The sequence below is a fragment of the Vulpes lagopus genome, chromosome 23 (assembly GCF_018345385.1).
Source record: "Vulpes lagopus strain Blue_001 chromosome 23, ASM1834538v1, whole genome shotgun sequence".
NCBI classification, from domain to species: domain Eukaryota; kingdom Metazoa; phylum Chordata; class Mammalia; order Carnivora; family Canidae; genus Vulpes; species Vulpes lagopus.
This window is the reverse complement of record NC_054846.1, coordinates 25,976,608-25,996,812: the sequence shown is the minus strand read 5'-3', so window position 1 is coordinate 25,996,812 and position 20,205 is coordinate 25,976,608. Positions and strand designations below refer to the sequence as shown.

The 20,205-nt window shown below is 41.4% G+C and overlaps 1 protein-coding gene across 17 annotated transcripts in view; it reads right to left on the bottom strand.

Moving 5' to 3' along the window:
* ANKS1B (ankyrin repeat and sterile alpha motif domain containing 1B) overlaps nt 1-20,205 on the bottom strand; it is a 1,017,748-nt gene that overhangs the window by 128,762 nt on the left and 868,781 nt on the right. Inside the window, exon 1 of one of the 17 annotated variants that reach the window (XM_041737922.1) lies at nt 13,644-13,873. The exons of 15 other annotated variants lie outside the window; for them this stretch is intronic. The gene's annotated coding sequence lies outside the window, so the exon portion shown is untranslated. Of the gene's footprint in view, nt 1-13,107; nt 13,274-13,643; nt 13,874-20,205 lie in introns of those variants that run through there. One more of the 17 variants, XM_041737923.1, reaches the window with a different exon arrangement.

The window sequence follows — 20,205 nt, the reverse complement described above, 5'->3', positions numbered from 1 at the left end:
CATGACAAAAAAATAAAATGATAAATGCTAATTTTTGAAGATAAGAATACCTTCTAAATCAACTGCTACCTCTCAGTGCAGAGCTAGATCTCCTGGACGATTACAGTATGAGGAATGACAAGCAATATAAAGAGTAATGACAATTTTCACAAAATTCAAACTTTATGACATTTGAATGGACACCATCAAAGAACAAAATCACCTCTTCCCAGATGATGTGCAGGATAATTAGTCAGAAAGGTGTGGCAATGCTTTGGATTGAGATCAGCTAGTTGGAAGGATGTTCAAATCAACAATCTAGCTATTGCTGCTTTGCGAGAAAACTGATCATTCTCAGTGGTGAATATTAATAAGCACTTTAAAAAAAGGTTAGAACAAAACTAGCTTTGTGAATTACTCCACGCTTTCTTGCAAATGCACCGAAGGTAAATCAACGATTTATCTCATCATTATCAATACAGCATACTTTAATATATTGGATATAAATAATTGTCACTAAGAAATCATGTGCTGTGTGTTCAGATAAAGCTATAGAGATCTGCCTTGTTACCTAGCAACTGAGCAAGTAACTGCCATACTGAAAAAAAAAAATCTTTTTTTTTTTTTTTTTTTTTTAGGTAGAAAGGATGTTCATAAGACTCCAAATAAAGATGTTCATAAAGCCAAAGTATATGTTAAGGTACTGTTGCTAACTATTTTAGATACATCCATGGCTTATGTTTTGAAATACCATGCAGTAATGAAAATGGTCAACATTTAGATCTATTATTTGAACTGGTCATGAACAACAACGCTCTGCACAGTTTTCATATTTTTTTTTTGTAGGAATCACCGTGAATCACTTATTTTCTTTTATTTGTACTGTTTCACAGACACAGGATTTCCAACAAGATCTTATGCAGAGATTTCTATTTATTGAAAGAGTGATGCTAGCTTGTTTAAAATAAAATAAAACCGTTCTGAGTAATTAGTTCACTGTCAGGGACCCCAATTACTCTTACATTTCATAGAAGAGCTTAATGCATTAAATTTGTGCCATTTGGGAGAGTCTGGCTTGTCAGCTAATCTAAGTTCTGTTTTAATTTTGCTAAAAATCTGGATTCCTGGGCTGGCTGTACATGAAATCTTTCTGTAAAAACACTAGATGATTGTGACAATTATATCATTTGATTTCTTAGGTCTCTAAAATGTGGCACATGGCCAGTCTTCAAGCCCCGTGGTGGAAGCAGTTCACTCTAGTGTGCAATGCGGGTGACTGGCCATGGTCTGCGTGATGGCGGTCATGTGTAAGAGAGGAAACCATGTGCTGGTGGCTCTGCAACAAGCAGAGAATGTTCTGTGGGCAGATACGGCTGTGACTGCCAAGGTCTTCACAGTACCTCAAATCCACTGCTTTCGCTGCACTCCGTGTTGACATAATATATTGTGCTTTCATGTATAGTTGTGCAGAGACACAACACATAAACTCTTCAAATGATTATGTGGAATTAACATAAAGAAGCATTGTTTAAAAAAGGGTGAAGTTATAAGGCACTGTGTGGTGAAATCTACCACACTGTTTTCATTGGATTTTTACTCCTCACATTACTACAAAACTCATCTTCTTTGATTTGAGAAGTGATCTGCATTAACTGTGCTAAATAAATCATATTTACTCAAAACCATTAGGAAAGCAGAAAACTATCTGTTTGAGGTTGGGGTGTGGGTTTTGGGGCAAGTTCCCAAACCCCAACGTTTCAGAGAATCGGTTGAAGATAACTGGTAATGTGCCCCACATCTTGCTTGAGAAGCATAAAAATATGTTCTCAGGTTCCAGTGCTTTTCTTTTCAACAAATACTTCACATATATTATTTCATTCAATGCTCATGGCTCGGTAACACAGGGAACAGACATACCGATATCGCCAGTTGATAGGAATCAAAGCTAATTTGAAGGACACAGAAGCTGGTAAACAACAGAGTAAGGATTCATGTCTTGATTCTCAGGTCAACATCAATCATAACATATTATGCTTTTAGTTGGAATAAAATTATTTCACTTTGTAGAAAATAAGCCTGAATTTCATTCACTCTATGTACTCTGTCCATATAAAGAAAACTGAATTTAAAAAGTGATGGATAAAAAAAATAAATGAATAATAAAAATAAAAAGTGATGGATGATGTCGTAAAAATTATTGTCCCTGCCTGCAAATAGCTTAGGGGCTCACAGGGAATATGACATACGTATGCATATACCCAAAAACAAGACACAAAAAATTGGGAGTCCAGAAAAAGGCTGGCTTATTTCTAAATTGAAAGGCTTCAAGGAAAAAGTGGCAAGCAAGACCTGGAACAAAGGGTAGGGTCCGAAACAGCATGAGCAAAAGCACGAGGGAAGATTTTTCTTTTTAAGATTTTATTTATTCATGAGAGACACAGAGAGAGAGAGAGGCAGAGACACAGAGGAGAAGCAGGCTCCATGCAAGGAGCCCGATGTGGGACTTGATCCTGGGTCTCCAGAATCAGGCCCTGGGCTGAAGGCAGTGCTAAACCACTGAGCCACCTAGGCTGCCCCACAAGGGAAGATTTTTGTGGCGATGGAGTCCTAGTCAACCAAAACCTCCATAATTTACTCCTTATGCTGGTTAACCTTTGTGATATAATGGCTTATCTTCCCTTGCCTATAAAAGAGTCTATTTCCATTTGCTTTGGTTAATAAGATCATTAAAACATTTTTATGTTTCTTGATATAAATTGTACTACTTAAGATACATTAATGCTGAGTTTTAGAGCTAGAGGGAAGACTGGCTTTACAAACGAGGAGCCTAAAGTCCAGAGAGATTAAGTAGCTGGAAGCTGTGTGACTACAACTTCTTAAAAAAGTAAATATATGCAAAGTGCTTAGAACAGTGCATGTCACAGTGAAAGGATTATGTGTGTTTGATATTGTTTTTTTTATTATTGTAATTATTACTGGAGGAGTTGGATCTGGAATCTTTTCCTACTTTCTGGAACAGTGTTCTTTTTACTAAGCATGTTACTTCAAAATACAGCATTTCTTTACAATATACATCTTAGAGCAAAAGCTGTATTTTAATTATAAAACCTATTAAATAAAAAATGTATATGTATATATATATATATATATAGACTCACTTTGAAAACAGAAAAAATTGAGTCTTTATAACTGATAATTTATAACATTTTGTTTAAAAGCAAATCTTTTCACTTTCAATTATATATACTTAAAGTGCTAATAATTAAAAGCAAGTCTCAGTAATCTTTGAAAGCCAAGGCTTTGGTTACTAGTTACTGTGTAGCTCTAGAAGCATAAAATTTCCCATCTTTAAAATATTCTCTGATCTACATTTCTCACTGATTCACACCAACCATTAACCTGATACATTTATACTGAAATATTTCAGACATCTGTCACATTAAGAACAGCTCAGGCTGAGCCTGAAGAGGTCTTCCATGAACGCATCTTGATCTGTACATATTCATTATACAATTCCCCGTGTTTACATTCTCTCTCCCTAGGTGATCTCATCCAGGCACATGGCTTTAGATACCACCTATATGCAGAGCATCTCTCCCCTGAGTTTCAGACTAGTAGATCCAACCACCTGCTTGACATTTCCACCTGGATGTCAAGTTTCTCAAACATAAAATGCTTAAAACAGAAATGATTCTTTTCCCCACCCTAGTCCAATCTGTTCATCACCTACCCGGTTGCTAAGATCAGAAATTTAGGAGTCACTCACAGCCCCTTCTTTCCCTTCCTTTTCAAATTAATTCATCATCAAGACATCTATGTTCTATCTCCAAAATATATCCCAGAGTCTGATTTAATCTCCAAATAAATTTAAATTTCCTCACAGAACTTCTCTTCCTAAATAAATACCTAACAAAATGTGAAGAAACTGGAGAACGTTAGAAATAAAACACACAAAAAAGAAACCAAAAAAAAAAAAAAAACAAACCAAAAAAACCCAACAGTAACTAATCAAGGAAAGGCACATACATATGATCAAAATTCAAAACAAGTGGCCAAGGAAAGAAACAGAAGTTCCTGGAGCAGAATTAAAAAAAAAAAAAAAAAAAAAAAAGAGGGCTCCGTGTTCCTTGGTTCTTCATCCTGTTCCTGCTACCCAGAGAGGTGAGTCAACAAAATTCTGAAAGTTCTCACTAGTAATCCTAAATTTAGAGAAAGGCACAGTCACTGAATACCCTTATCTGTTTCTTTTCTCTACTAATGGAAATGTGTGAAATGGGAGAACAGGAGCAAAGGGCTGACTCCATGGAACTGAAGATTCTAGGGCTGCCCACAGAAATGAGGAAACCTGCCATATTGGAGGTTATCTCCAGGCTGGCAACCAGCTCAAATGGAATCCTTTAGTTGAGGACCAAAAAAAAAGAAAAAGAAAGAAAGAAAGGCTGTCCTTGTTATTCCCCACTCATGCCCTCCCAATTTGGTGGAAAGAAAGCTGATAATGGGGACATCTGGCAAAATGGGAGAGAGCATAGCTTAGGAAATCTATAGCCAACACCACATACAGCTTAAGCTACTTCTCCCTACGATTTTCTGCCTCATTCCGCCATCTCTTCAGACTTCAGAAAAAGTGAGGAGGCCCAGGCCGTAAAATAGATATGAAAAAGGGAGCAAACCAGTCCCAGAAGAAATGGGAAGTGACTTAAGAAGTTTACTGACACTGTGTCTGGGCAGAGCTCCCCAAAGCACCGGCAGGATGAAGAAAACAGCATGGCCAACATGCAAAGACTGAAGAATGGGGAGAAGAGAGGATGAACAGAAGTAGGGGGAGGGAGAGAGAGAGAGAGAGAGAAAGGGAGGGAGGGAGGAGAGGACAATCCAACGTAAGGGTCACAGCATAAGGAATGAAGTCTAGAAAAACTTCATTCAAAGGAAAAGAAGGAAATCCTCACACAAACTTACTACTCTAGAATAATGGTTTCAGTAAAAATGGAAGCTCAGTGACAGAATGAGGAAAAACACCTGAATGGGATGAAAAGCCAGACTGCGGACTGGAGAAAACAGGGAACAAAGAGTGCTGTTTCAGAATCAATCAATCAATCAGAAATATCAGGAAATAGAGGAGACACTTCTAAAAATGGAATTACTGACACAGAAGAAAGGATTTTCACATTCCCAGTGGATGTAGGTGAGAAGAGCAAAAAGATTAAATTATAAAGAAATTCATGAATGTGGGGAAGAGAGACAAAGATGATCCAGAGTAAGGATAACTGGTGTCCCTGCTGTGGGTAACAACAGTTATAGAAGAGAAAGTGCATTCAAGGATAGGACACAAGATCAGCAGTCAGAGAGCAGAAAGGGCAGAAAATTTTGACACAGAACATTAAAAGTCTGGATATATCCTGGCTGTGCTACTGAGGAATCAAGAGAAGGAGAGATTTTATAGGGGTCGAGGCAGAGAAAGCAAATCTTCTACAAAGGGTGGTCTCAGGCTGCACAGCGGCTGTATATGCTAGTAAATCACAGCTGCAAAATTACAAAGGAGAGAAAGCACAAGAGTGTGATACTCAGTATACTGACACAGTTGACTATCAATACTCACACAGAATCAATGTATTTAAAATTGGAACTCGTAGTCTGAAAAACATCATGGTTCCAAGTGTGAGGCAGGTGCACAGTGAAGCCACTGAGGCTTAAGTTCCAAGGCCCTTGACCTATTTGGTGATTTCCTTTTCCTAGGCCACAGGGGCACGTGAAGGGGGGGGGCTTTTTCTATGATTTGTAAACTAGACTTCATTTTCTTTTTTAAATTTCTATTTAAAAAATTGATTCAAGTTTAGTAATTCCTTAAATCATGGCTTTGGTTACAAACCAAAGTGGTATTAGCAAGACCAGTGACTTTGTTTTCATTTTTTAGTTTTTTGTATTTGAGTGTAGTTGACACACAATGTCACATTTGTTTTGAGATACAGCACAGTGGCTGAACATCTCTGTGCCTTGTGTTGTGCTCGCCACAGGTGTAGCTCTAACCCGTCATCATCCTGCACTATCGCAGCATCCCTGACTGTGGTCCCCGTGCTGAGTCTTTTATTCCTGTGACTTATTCATTCCATAACCAAAAAAGCCTGTATCTTCCCCTCCCCATTACCCATGTTGCCCTCCCCATTCTCTTCCCTCTGCTAACTCTCAGCGTTTATTCTCTGTATTTATAAGTCTGATTCTGCTTTTTTGTTTATTTATTCATTTGCTTTGCTTTTTAGATTCCACATGAGTGAAATCATGTTTCTCAGTCTGACTTTACTTAGAATATGCTCTAGATCCCTCCACATTGTTGCAAATGACAAGATCTCATCTTTTTTATGGCTGTGTAGTATTCCACTGAATTATTTTCCATTTTCTTTTGTGTGTGTGTGTGTGTTTCCTTGTATATTCCATTTTCTTAAAGAGGAGTCCTAAATTCTCAATTCTCAAGTCCCATAAAATCTCAATTCACTTCTGCTCAGACCTCTTTGCTTTCTTCATAACCAATTCTCTTAACCATAAGAGAAAGTCCTTTAAGAAAAATTCTTAAAGAGACATTTGCTTCAAGTTCAACAGTTATATTTACTTCTTACCTCTGTTTTTTCTGCTGTTAAATATAAGAAATTAAATTTTGATGCTCTTTATTTTAAAAGAGCATTTCCAGTACAATTTCATTGTTGCCACTGTTATAAAAGTATCTCTTTCTATTCATGCATCCATTTATCAATCCCTTCACTTGTATATGTAGAAAGATGCCTGCAGTGATTGCCAGTCTAATGTTATAGATGGTTATTTCTGGGTGGTAGAATTTAGGGCAATTTGAAAATTTTAGTATTTGCATTGTGTGTAGTGCCTGAGTAATCCTGATCACATATCAAAATATCAAAAACAATACAGTGATTATTTTCCTTAAAAATGCCAATATAATAACAGATGTTACTTTGGGCAGTGTTGGTTATGGAGAATTATTATTTTCTTCTTCATATTTTCCTATATTTGTCGTATTTCAAGAAGTTTTTCACACTTTGATATTGTGGCTCTTTCCACCTATCTCTCCTTTGTTTCCTGCCACAACCTGATCCAAATCACTGTCATTTCTCACCTGGACTACCTTAATGGTCTCCTGCATTATCTGTCTGTGTCCGTTCATGCCCGAGTATTATCTAGCCTTCACAGAGCAGCCAGTGTGTCCTTTTCAAAGGTAAAGGTAAAGCAATCCCACTTCTGCTTTACCTTCTCCATTTGCCCCAGTCTGTTTTTAGATTATAACCCAAACTCTTTGCCATGACTGCTGAGGATGACCTGCAACTGCTCTCTGTTGCCCAAACACACTGCACCTGTTCTCTCTAGGGCTCTTCCACAGGCAGTTCTCTGTGCCTGAAAAGCTCTTCCCCCAGCATTTCTGCACAGCTGGTTCCTGCTCACCATTCAGGTCTCCAAGAGGCACTGTCTCAGGGATACACCTTCTCTGAATGCATTTTTAAAAGTGGCATCCTTGCCCTCCAGAAAACTCTCAAGCACCTGACCCGTGGTGTGGCCTTCACAGCACTTACCACCACCTGCGATTCACTTCTCCATTCATTTATTTACTTGTTTTATGTCACTCCTTCCCAACTAGATATCTGCTCTAGAAAACAAGAACCTTGTCTATTTTGTTCGCTGGTATATCTCCTGCCCTAAGAATGCAGACATTCAACAAATATTTCTAGAAGATAGCAGATGTCTAATAAATATTTCCCAAGTGCATGATTACACACAGAGATTGTTTCTCGGCTTAGAAGGAAGGGTTGTGTTTGCAAAGCTGTCTTTTATGTCAGTTGCTGTATTCACAATGCATGTTCCTTCAAGGAGGCTACAGGAAAAATGATAATGAAATATCAAAGTCTACTGGACCCCACAATGGAATAAAATTCTGCATATATGCAACAAAAATACAAGAAAGTCAACACAATGAATTACCATTGGCACAACATACAATTAAAAATAAATATTTTAAGTTATTTAAATATGGACAAATGACAACTATTATCAGCCTTTCACATGGGTGGAGATATTTATGGGTATTCTGAAAGGGACTTCAGAGCATTTTTATGGGAGCTTTCTGGTCCTGTTTTTTTTTTTTTTTTTAATTTTAATTGCATATAAGCTCACTTAAAAATGTATAGCTTTTGGCTCCTTTATAGCAGACATATCACTAGCACCCCCCAAAATGCTCATGAAATGGGCCATTGTTTGTATCAAAAATGTAAAAGAGGAAAAGACAGTGTGGTGTTCTGGAGGCATTAGGAGAGGGATCCAAGGAAAGGGATTAAGGAGTGCGTGTGACCTGAAAGATACCTGAACTAAGAGCAGTGAATGAGAGGGGAGAAAAAGTCAGCAATAGGTGGTCAGGAGAAGATGGAGGAGAAGAGGTTCTCCCACTAGCTATGAAAAAAATTTCATCTTCCAAGACAGCTTTCCTGACAGGAGTACTTCAGGGTGGGTAAAAGAAGGGAGAGCTAGTGTGTAAACAATGTTGAAACTTGGGAGGGACTATATATTTTTAATTTGAAGCTTTGTCCCAAATTTGGTTTGGCATGAGTTTTTATGACTAATCTACCAGTAGGGTGAAATAAATAGCATCATTCATATCAGGAGTATCAACCAACCCCTGGGAGATGTTTAGGAGGCAATGCCAGACCTTCCATTCCGGAGGGAAAGCTATACTACAAGAAAACAATTGGAACCAATTATTTTTATACTAAGTTGACAGTTAGGACAGAAAAAAAATGCACTAAGAGCCAAGAAATACTGCATATGGTCTGCAAGTCTTTTCTGGAGAAGTGAATCATGGAGATAAAGAGAAGCAGCTTATTTTTACAGTTACATTTTATATTTCTAGAAAAATAACTACAACATGGTCGTGATTTCTAAACATGGGGAGATGAGACTTTTATGAACATCACACAACACAAAACATACCACCTGTTGCCGCTACAATTCTACGCGAGTCACTCTGAAGCCTTAATTGAAACCAAAAACAGACCATAAAACTTATGGCTACCAAAAAGTCATTCTAATTGACAGGAGCTAGAAAGAGAGGATGCTCCAACAGTCTTAAAATGCCATTTTCTCTTGCCAGGAGTCTTGGTTTTAAGATGGCCACAAAAACTAACCCTGACCAATGTTAACCTGAATGCCCTTTGAACATACTGCCAAGCAGCCCTGAGCTGATGCTGGGGGCACCCACTGATTCCACCTGCCTGCCCGTGCACTGCGAAGGCGGGTAGTGACAGAGGTGCAGGAGCGTGACACACGCAGGCATCCGGGAAGATCTCAATGCAGTCATTGATTTTCCAGACGGTGTCCTTCCTTGTGGTTGGTCCTGGGAGGTCAGTAGTTTCAGTTTAGTTACATTAAATTCCAAACCCCAAAGACCTGTATCCATAAAAGTCACTTATAGAATAACTTTGTTTTGTGATTTACCTAAAAATGTACTATCAAGTATTCAGTAACCAAGGGGGGGGGGGTGTCAGAATGTGCGTTTTTATTACTTCCAGTTCAAGAGTTGCTTTGATCGTCTCTGAATTTCCTCTTGTTCTCATGGGAGGAAACTCCCAGCAAACAGTCCCTAGGTCTTCACTCTCTGTAAATATGAACAGCTAGGAGATATGGACTAAAGACAAAAATTTTTAGGGAACTAATCTAAACAAGTTAATCTATCTTCACAATTTTTTAAAGAAAAAAATGACTCAGCTGAATCATATTTGCCTTCTCAAAAAAAACCATCTCATGATTGTGTGAAGAGAAAGCAAAAATCAGATGAATAAGAATGGTTTTCGTCTCACACTAGAATTATAAGAAAGGTTAATTTTTACATGAAAATTACATCTACATAAAAATAGATTTCTGGAACAATGTATTATTGACAGTTATGTGGGAAGATAAATGCACTCATGTAAATGTTCTTTCTCAAGCAAATTATTAAATATATTGACAGTACTGCACTTTGAAAACAATCATTTTAAAGAAATCAAATATTAATACAAGCATAAAGACATCATAGCTAATGTAATCTTTACCTCAAAGAAATATGGATGCAGCAATTTTTTCCCCAAGGCTTCTTTGATATACGCGGCTATTAAAGTCAATGGCAAACATTTATGCTTTGTTCTTGTGTATTGTCCATGGAGGGAAAAGACAGATAGCCAACTGGTAAATCTGGATTCTGTTCACACTTCCATTAATTACTGGTGGCCTATGAAAGACCTGGTACTTTGATTACTGGTATTGGCACCAATAAATACTAAGTCTGAGCTACTGCTATAAGTCCAAAATATGTAAAAACCAAACATGTCTACAGAAATACAAATGTTTTTACTCATGAGCATGAATGACTTTAATCAAGCAGATCTCTAAATTAATTTTGCTAATTGTTCATTCCTCTCGGGACATTAACTGGCTTGATGGATATTCCTGTGACATATGTTGACACCAGTATCTGGTCAGAAATAGGGACATCAATAAACTCTACCCGGTGTCTCTACAGACTCTGCCAGTGGTATAAACACCGACAACGCCGAAGCATTTATATCAATATGACATTTGGAGAACATGTCTGCCTTACATTCAGAGAAAGGATAAGCCTGCTTTGGAACCCATGATACCCAAAAAATGCTTACTCAATGAATGATGCAATGAGAATGACTTGATAATAAGCTGCAAAATATCTGCCAACATTTACAAGAGAGTAATAACATCACAAATGATTATTGGGAATGCCTTTCCTTTACACTGTGCTGTAATCTGTACTCTATTTGGAACATGCAGAGTAACTTTAAACAAATACTACTATTTTCAAGAAAGTATTCCCTAACATTCCATACCTACTGTACCATTTGCAGCAAAATCAAGAGCAAGAAAGGTATCAGAATTCGATACTATAAAAAACTGGTTACACCTGCAAACTTTTAGATTGTTAGTGGCTGCTCAGCCATTGTCATTCCACATTGCTGACAAATAAATGCATTCATACAGTTTTGTTAAAAATTCATCACCCCAGGGCATCTTACTCAATCTTGCACCATGCTATATTTCAAAATTATTTTAATGGAGATTTGATCTCCAGGTAGATGCAAAGCACTGTTGTCTGTCTCTGGTTCCCTTTAGTAGAATTCTAACAATATAGGGTCTTTCATTCCCGGTGCATGTGTGTATAGTCACTCTACTATCACTGATGAAGGAAAAAATATTGCTTCTACTAAAAGCGCCGAGGTGCATCAAGTAAAGTAATTCTAATGCAGTAAAATTAAGTTTGGCAACGAGCAACCGCAAGACAAAGTTCCCATCCCTGAACAGGGAGCTCTAATTCTTCACTGCTTTTTCCAAAAATCTTATCTCCCCCTGCAACCTGAAGCTTTCAAAGTCTTTGTAATGTTTTTGTATGACATTGTCACTGAGTCTCCTAGGTAGCATGCATCTGTTTTAATCTCATTTATACCAGCTACTCCTTTCTCCACCATCTGAGACCGGAAGGATCATCACTGTCATCACACCAAGAGTTACTCACGACCGACCGACAGAACAACAGAGCAGAACACTTCTGAAGAAGCCTTTATGGTGGAATAAAGCCAGCGCAAGTCATTATAGCCTATTTTGTCACAGAGCCATCAACAGTATGGACTCAAATAACCCAGACACCACTGGCATCTCCTTGCCTAAGCTCATCTGCTGAGTACAAAGAACATAACAGGTTTCGAGGTGACCTCTGAGGCGTTTTCTAATTTTCTTTCTTCTTTTTCCCTTCTGGCTCCAAACTTCAGCAGGATCTACCGTATTGTAAAGACTCTCAGAAGAGAATTACAGACTTCCTTAGTCGCTTGTGTCAACGTTCACAGAAGTCTTCAGTTGGACCTAAATTCCTCGGGGGGGCCCTCCCAGCACTACTTCCTCTAATCCTGTCTTTCCAGATGCAAGAGTCCGTATAGCAAGTACACTAATCCAAGTGTCTAAGACTCAGTAAAGACCTCAGGGCTCGTATGCTTCCATTCTACAGATACAACATATTGGGCATATTTGTGCAGCACGGGGACTGAATTTTTAGTCTTCTAAAACTAACATCTCAGTCGCTCAGAGGAGAGAAATGATAACTGCGGCGGGGACTAGCCTTTCTCGACAATCTCTAAGAATGCAAAGCCTTCCTGAGCTGCCTGTTTGAGGGGCTCATGTTTGCAGACAGCTGGTTTTCTTGAAGAGAGAGAGAGAGAGAGAGAGAGAGAACGACTAACGAACCAACCAACCAACTAAAAAAAAAAAAAATAGAAAAACACCCCAACAAAAACCCCACAAAAAACACCACGAGGCAGTGGCTGTATCCTTATAAAAGCAAGTCCCTGTTTGGCTTTGGCAAGTTTTAGCCTGGAGTAAAATCACATCCAAGTTCCAACCACGGAAACTGGGATTTCAACAGAAATGCTGACCCGACCTTCAGCAAAGCAGCTAATTGCAGTCTCTGCTGCTCTGTCACTGCCCTGCAAGGCGCACCACTGGGGAGTCCGTGCCCACGTCCCCCTCCGCGTAATCAGTGGTTAACAAACACGGGGAGAGAAGGCACGCTCCACACCGACCCTTCCGGGGTCTCTTCCTCGAAGGCGATCCAAAGCGCAATTACATGGGTTGTCGTGGCTTTTTGATGTTTGAACACAAATGACCTTTGGAAAATAGATACTCGTGAAAGTCAAAGCATTTGGAGAGACCTCCAGTAATTTACCGCTTGGAACTCCTCGCAACCGCGAAGACAAGGAAAGGAAAGGGAAAATGTGCCCAGCCCGAGGGGTGGGAGGTGAGGGAAAACCAATAACCGAGCCACGGTAAGGAAAAGGAAAAAAAAAAAAAAAAAGCCCACACAGTGGAGACCGCTAGCCTAGGCTGCAACAAATGCCCCGGCCAGCCCCTTCCGCAGCCTCCGCGGATTTCCCACCGGCTCCCCTTCTCCTCCGCTCCCCCAGCGGCCGCACCACTGCGGGCGGCCGCATCCCGGCGAGCAGGCGCGGCGGGCGGCGGGGGAGCAGCCGAGCCCCGCCGCCCGCCGCCCGCCGCCCGCCGCCCGCCGCCCGCCGCCGGCCCGCTACTCACCCGAGCCGGTCGGCGCTAGCGACGGCGGCGGCCGCGGGCTGGCTGCGAGCCGGGCTCCGCGAGGGCTGGCGGGCTCTGGCCCCCGCCGACGCGGACATGTGGCTGGAACTCGGCTCCCCTAGCCGTTGCCTCTGAGCATCTTTGTGGGCGCCCCCAGTGCTAGCGAGCGGCGGCGAGGGCGAGGGCGAGCGCGCCGAGGAGGGGCGGGCGCGGCGGGAGGGGCGCCGAGCCTGGCCGCGCTGCGCCGAGCGCCGGGCTCTCCCCGCCAGCTCCCCGGGCCCGCGCCCCGCGCCCCCCGCCCCCCGCCCGCCCGCCGCGCGCCCTCGCACGCGCCCTCGCACGCGCCCGGCCCCCCGCGGCGCACGCCGGTCCCGGCCCAGGTGGCGGCGGCGGCGGCGGCGGCGGCGGCGGCGCGTCCTCCCCCGGGGGCCGGCTGCGGGGCTGCCGGCGGCGCTCTCCATTGTTCTGCGGCCGCTTCCCGGGGGCGGGCGGCCGGGGCGGTGGGAGGCGTCGGCCGGGGTGTCGGGAGGGCTTACCGCTCAGGGGCACCCGGACCGCCGGAGCGACGCGGGGGCTGCAGGGCGCCTAGCACGGCGGGCTGCGGGCGCGCGGGGGCTCGGTCCTCCCGCACTCGCTGGGGCTCGGCGCCCGGCGCATCCTGGGTTACTATGGATATCCTGGCTCCTCGCCGCCTCCTCCTCGCGCTCCGAGGGGCCGCGCGGCGGCAGCAGCCAGGCAGCTCCGCAGGCGCCCAGGTGACCAGTCGGCAGCGGCAGCAGCGGTGGCAGCAGCCGCCACCGCCGCCGTCACTGCCGTCGCAGCCGCTGGGGAGAGGAGGAGGCGGCGGCGGAGGGGGCGAAGGGACGCCCCGCTCTGCTCCGAGGCCAGCCCAGGGCTTCCTCCCAGCAGCGAGCCGCCGCGAGTGCACCACGCAGGACAGGCCGTCGCCGCCCTCGACTGTGTGGACCGGTGGCGCCCGAGCCACTAGCCTTCCAGCTGCTGTCCGAGGGGAATGGCCAGCCCCCGGGACACGTTTCCAGGGACGATCTTGGCACGGTTTAAACACCCTTTATCCCCGCCCCCCCCCCCCCCCCCGTTCCCACCAAAGTCCCCACTGTGCGCCTACGAACGCTTGTATAAATTCGTTCTCTTCAAAATGATGCCAGTCATAGGTGGGACAACTGACCTCCAATGACCAAGCTTTCCCCCCATTAAAAAAAAATCCCCTTAGTTCTCCCTCGCCATAAATAAATAAAAACAATGTGTGGTTTACAGACCGCTTAATTCCGTAACATGTGAATGAGCGTATATCTGGCAACCCACGCGCTCCAGTCCTTTGGGGTTTCCACGTTCCATCCAAAAGTGTGAGTTGCCCACTTAGACTGGAGGTAAGAACCGCAGGTTCCCACCAACGATACCCATCGCCCGAACACAAGGTAACGGCACCCAAACTGTCTGTGGGACATAGCCTGGAATGAGATACTCTAGGTATTTAAGGGAGTGGACGGCCTTCTGATGAACTCCAACAGCACTCATCAGTCTGCTTGTTTTCAGGGTACTTTCGGTTTCTAAACTTAAGAGTGCACATTCAGTGCTTTCAGGCCAAAGGAAACAAAGATGTTGGTCAACTGCAAAAGTCTGGCACTAAAATAGAAATGTGAGTTAATTTTCAAATCCTAGACAACATTTACCCAGCACTTACGATCTGCCAGGCATCTGTGAATTATCTCATTTAATTCTCAGAACTCCGTGAGGCAAGTTTTATTATTATCCTCGCTTTACAGTTGAAAAATAAAAGGCTTAGGGAGATCTGCTGCTCGTGCTTAAGGGACAGTACTCATTGCCCTAAACAAGAAACACAAAATGTCCACTGTTTTGTCTATTTTCATGTCATCTTGTGCTTTTGCAAGGTTCGGGTCAATAGTATAGCATAAAGCGACCCCTCTAGCGAGAGGCAGGGCCAGGCCGGTGAGGCTCCAGACCATGAACCCTTAACACTATAGAAATGCTTTCTCATTTACAGAAGGAGTTTGTGGGGCTTTTTGATTTTGCATCTTACATATATAGAAAGAGAAACAGATTGGACATAATCTGCCTTTCTTGGCCAGGGCATGTTTGCATCTCTCTGGTTTTTTTAGATCAGCCAGCTTTCAATGGGTTTGGGATTCAGGTTGTTTCATTCTATTTCTCACAACACCACCAAACACATGAGACTTAGGGTGGAATAGTGTTTCCTTGGTTTCCCGATCATGTGAATGACTGAAGAATGACATTCCTGAGGGCACCATTCTCTTCTGGATACTGTTCTCTAGCAACAATGCTGGGCTCTGTCAAAAAGATGCCCTTTGTTAGCAAGGAACTAAGGGCTCTTTAGAAAGGAGGCACGCTCTCAAATCTTCTGCACTCGAGTCATTTGGGACCTCTAGGTCTTTTTGTGTCTGTGCTACCTCTAGAGGGTGACGGAAATCTAATTCTCTGTCAGCATTTGTGCTTGGCGACTGAAAACTTCTTGAGGGAGACTGGAGGGTAAGTAGCTGTCCATGGTAGCTGGTACAGGTGCTCCATTCAGCATAATCAGCTCAACATATTAAATACGATAGACCTGGAAAATAACTTCATCCTGGCACTAATGAAATTTGGCAATAACCTCCAGGTATGCATATTAAGACATAAAGGTTTTACCAGACTCCTAGTGGTTTGGGTAAAAACATTAAATAATCCACAGAAGAATGACTTTCTACTCTTTGGCACTAAAATAGCCCCTAGGTCATGGTTGAAATTTTAGACATTTTAATGCTCTGGAACAGTATAAAGGATATAAGAGATCATCTTATGAAACCCTCTCATATTGTAGAAAAGGAAAGTGATGCCAAGAATGGTTAAGTCACTTACCCAAGGACCTACCCTAACTAGAGGCAGAAGCAGAGCCGTGAATTCTTGCCACTTGTTCAGACGCTTACCATGATGTTATGGTGCCTCAGGATATTCAATGCCAGACTTTGTTTTTCCTTCAGTAGTCTTATGTTTTTGCTAAAAATAGATTAATTTCTAATTTGTGTTATTTAAACTATGCATTATAGCTTCATATTCTATTACTTGGGGGAATCTACATTTTGTTTTTAAAACATTGGTTATATAAAGTAATACACTATATCTTGAAACATGATACAATTAAGAAATAGCTCTTATAGCGCCAATTCCCAATTTCCCTATATCCCAATGAAAAGTAAAGCATCCATTCCATTACAAGTCATCAAGAATGCAACCCTCTCTAACATAAACTATTTATATAAGGACAGCAATTTTAAATCAGAAAGGGCTAACATTTGGGATTCTCCGATCTTCTGTATTCTTTCTTTGCATTAAATAAATTATTCAGAAGGCTATGTTGAATGTTTCATCTTACAAAGTCTAAAGATGGCTGTAAGAGGTAAAACACTAATATGAGTCCCTTTGTATAGAGTTAGAGGAGTAGAATTATAATACTTTATTCCTTTGTTTTGATATAGTATTGTGCAGTAGTTAATTAAGCTCTCAATTTGGGAAGCAGACTTACAGGTTCACGTACTTGGTATTCCATTTAATAGTTTTCTAATCTTGAGTACATTACCTGAGTTTTTCAAGCCTTATCTTTCCAACTTGTAAAGCATATATGACAATAATGGAAATTACTTCATAGAGCTGTGGTTAGGAGGAAATGAGATTACACATATGTGGTGCTCTTTTTGATGTGCCAAACCGGCTAGGTGATAGTCCCCATTTACTTAATCGAACACAATTTAGGTGTCGCTATGAAAGTATTTTGTAGATGTGGTTAAAGTCCATAATCAGTTGACTTTATTAACTAAGAGAGATTATTCTGGATAATTTGATTCAATCAGTTAAAAGGCCTTAGGAGCAGAACTGAGGCTTCCCTGAAGAAAAAGCAGCTTTGTGAAAGGCAATTCCAGCCCCTGCCTAAGAGTTGCAGCCTGCCCTACAGATTTCAGACTACCCAGCCAGTTGCACAATTACATAGGCCACTTGCTTGCAGTAAATGTCCTGGTGTATATCTCATACTGGTTCTGTGTCTGTGATTGAGCTGAGCCCTAACTTAACACACTTTGTAAAGTACTAAATGTGGTATCTGGTGCATAATGAACCCCCTGCAAGATGTTAGCTCAAATGTTTTTAGCAAAGTCTTTACTGTATACCTCTTGTGTTCACAGTATCGAGGTATGCACTTTGACAAAAATGTCCAAGAGTTCTGAAATAAAAAGAAATAGATGCCTATTACCTTCAACAATAGCAATCCCAACCAGGAAAGGATATAATGTTTTAGTAAAGTTTCCAGGAAAACAAAGGAAATGAGGCAACAAGTGTTGATTTTTTTTTTTTTAATCTGGAGCTATGTAGAAGAATCCTGTAAATCTAGTATGATGGTTACTTCCAGGGTTAGGAAGATAAGGAATAAAAAGGCAGGCACTCCTCTTTCAATAGATCCAAATAGATTTGGCATCTGAAACTAAATAAGATCAGTTTTCACGGATCAACATGTAATTCCATGATGTAATACAAATTTATTTATGACTGTTGGTCTTAAGCCAACTGGAATTATATATTTAAGAGAACTGCTTTGAGATTCTTGGAGGAAGAAATCCTCTCATACTTAACAATATTAAAGGAAAAAGATCTTTCTTATTTCAATGTTAGCTTATCTTAATATCCAACATTATCTTATAGCTTTTAATTTGTTTTGATTATTTTTAAGCAAAGAAAAGAATACTTTAAAAATTATTTAAAAGGAGGCATGGCACAAACCCACTTATATAGAAGCTGTCTCTGTCCTTCAGAATTATAATGCCAGGCATACAAAACTTAAAGCGGGAAATACCTTATCGAGTCAGTAAACAAATTCTGGGGAGGAATTCTTGCATATAAATAGGATTAAGAGGTAATGAGATAGTAAGATGGAGAACTTTTGACTTTATATCAAACTCTGATGACTTGGATCCCATTTAACAAATGCACGTTTTAAGTCTGATGTTTGTGTGTATTCACCGGCCAGAGCTGTCCTGTGATCTGTCATACTACATTAATGATCTTTTTTTTAAAAAGGTAGTGACATAAAAATACTTCTGCTCATTATATCAAGATTTACTGAATTCTTGTGATGTCAAACCTTGAGTTAGGAGCTGAGGAATAGGAAGGTGGGTTACTGATGGACTCTAATTTTGTGGAACTGTGTCTCTGGGTAAACCCAGTTTATCCTTATGGATTTCAACCATTTTCCTTATTCTAGGAAAATGTTTATATATCTCCATATTGGCTTAGGCAAAATTATTTTGCTTTCACAGTAACTTTGGTGTCCCTAATAATAGCATTTTTTTAATTTTAATTTTTTTTTTTTTGGTAATTACGTGTTTAGTTATGGATCTCCATATAAGACCGCATGAAGTCAGAGACCCTGCTTATGTAATCCTCTACTTCTGTTCACCTTCTGACCCCAGATAGGCCTTAGGAAAAGGTTTGTCAAACAAGGAAAAGAAAGCTGGGCACATGTCGAATTTTAGTTTATTCTCCACATAGACAAATGCAGAAGGCAAACAGATTCTAAATCTGGAGCTCAGGAGCGAGGTGAGGACAAGAGATGTGGATTTTCTATCTGCTTATTTCCTAGTAGTTGGAAGGCTTGGGAATGGAATGTCATCCACTAGAACCACATGTAGAATTATCAGAGAACACTGGATAGCACCGTCAATTTATACTGTGGGATAAGACATGACCCACTGGGAAGCTAGAAGAATTTTTAGAAAACTCCACCCTCAAATAAATCTTTTTAATCATGTGAACAAGTGTTTAATAAAAAGGCATTTCAGAACTAACTATTTAAAAGACATGAATGTGGACTTATAATCACAATATTGTGGAGCCTTACCTTCCAATATGTAGAAAGCGGGGTGTTGAATTTTGAAAAAACAAAGCTGGTGTGTGTAGATAGAGCTCATAGGACACAAGCCAGAGAGATAGAGCCTGCATACTGGAGACAAAACAGGATCAAGGAGTTCCACAAGAGGTGAGCATCAGGGAGGGCTTTGAGTACCAAATGGGTGTGTGTGGCTGTTGGTGGGATACGTCTGCCATAGAAGTGGTGCGATTCCTCCTCATACTCAGGGCTTGCTTGATGTTAGTGAGATAAATAAGGTATCGGCTAACTTCCACCACTCGTAGATTTTATAATTTTTATTGCATGATTATACTTTTGCTGTGGAAAAATTCCTTTATTTGGATAGCAAATTTAAAAACAACTTAGGGACTGCCTATTAACCAGGGGCATATTTACTACCCAGCTAACACAACCCAGAGTGAGCAGAAGGGATTTACACTTTTTCCTGAAGGCAAGCAGGCTTGGAATCCAGGGGGAATGATTGTAAACACAGAGGCCCATCTGCCAGCAATGTTCTGCCCCAGTCTTCTGAATTAAGACCTGGGGACTTCTTTTGGATGTTAACTACATTCAAGGCCTGAGCCACGTACAGCTCCACTGAGCCATAGCTAAGACATTCACTTGCAGCTTTTGCTTACAACCAGCCCCTGGGATTCAGTTCTGGCCACACAACACAGGTGTTAAATACTTCATCCTTCTAACACCTTTAACCAGTAGAGCTGCTGTGCTCAACACTTGCAGCAACTTTCAAGGTCGGCCATGAGAGGAAAATGCTCCGGCAACCTGATCTGGGGGTCCATTTTACTAAGTGGGCATGTGTTCCTGACTTCCCAGGCAACCCTTTTTAAGTGAGTCAGGACATTAGATCTGCATTTGGATTCAGAAAAATATGGTCTATAGCACATTTGGAGGTTATACTTGGGGCCCTCAAGGAGGTATTATAATGTATGGAATAAGGCCGTGGGCTCAGACCAGGGTTCAAATATGACTCTGTCATTTATTAGTTGTAAGCCCTGAAAAGTTTGCTTAATCTTGCTGCACTTCATTTCTGTGTCTGTGAAAAAGGGAGAATTTGTCCTTAAAGGATCAAATGAGTGCATCCACATAAAAATCTAAGCATACTACCTGGTGCACAATAATTATTCAGCCAGAGAATTAAGTTCACCCAGGAT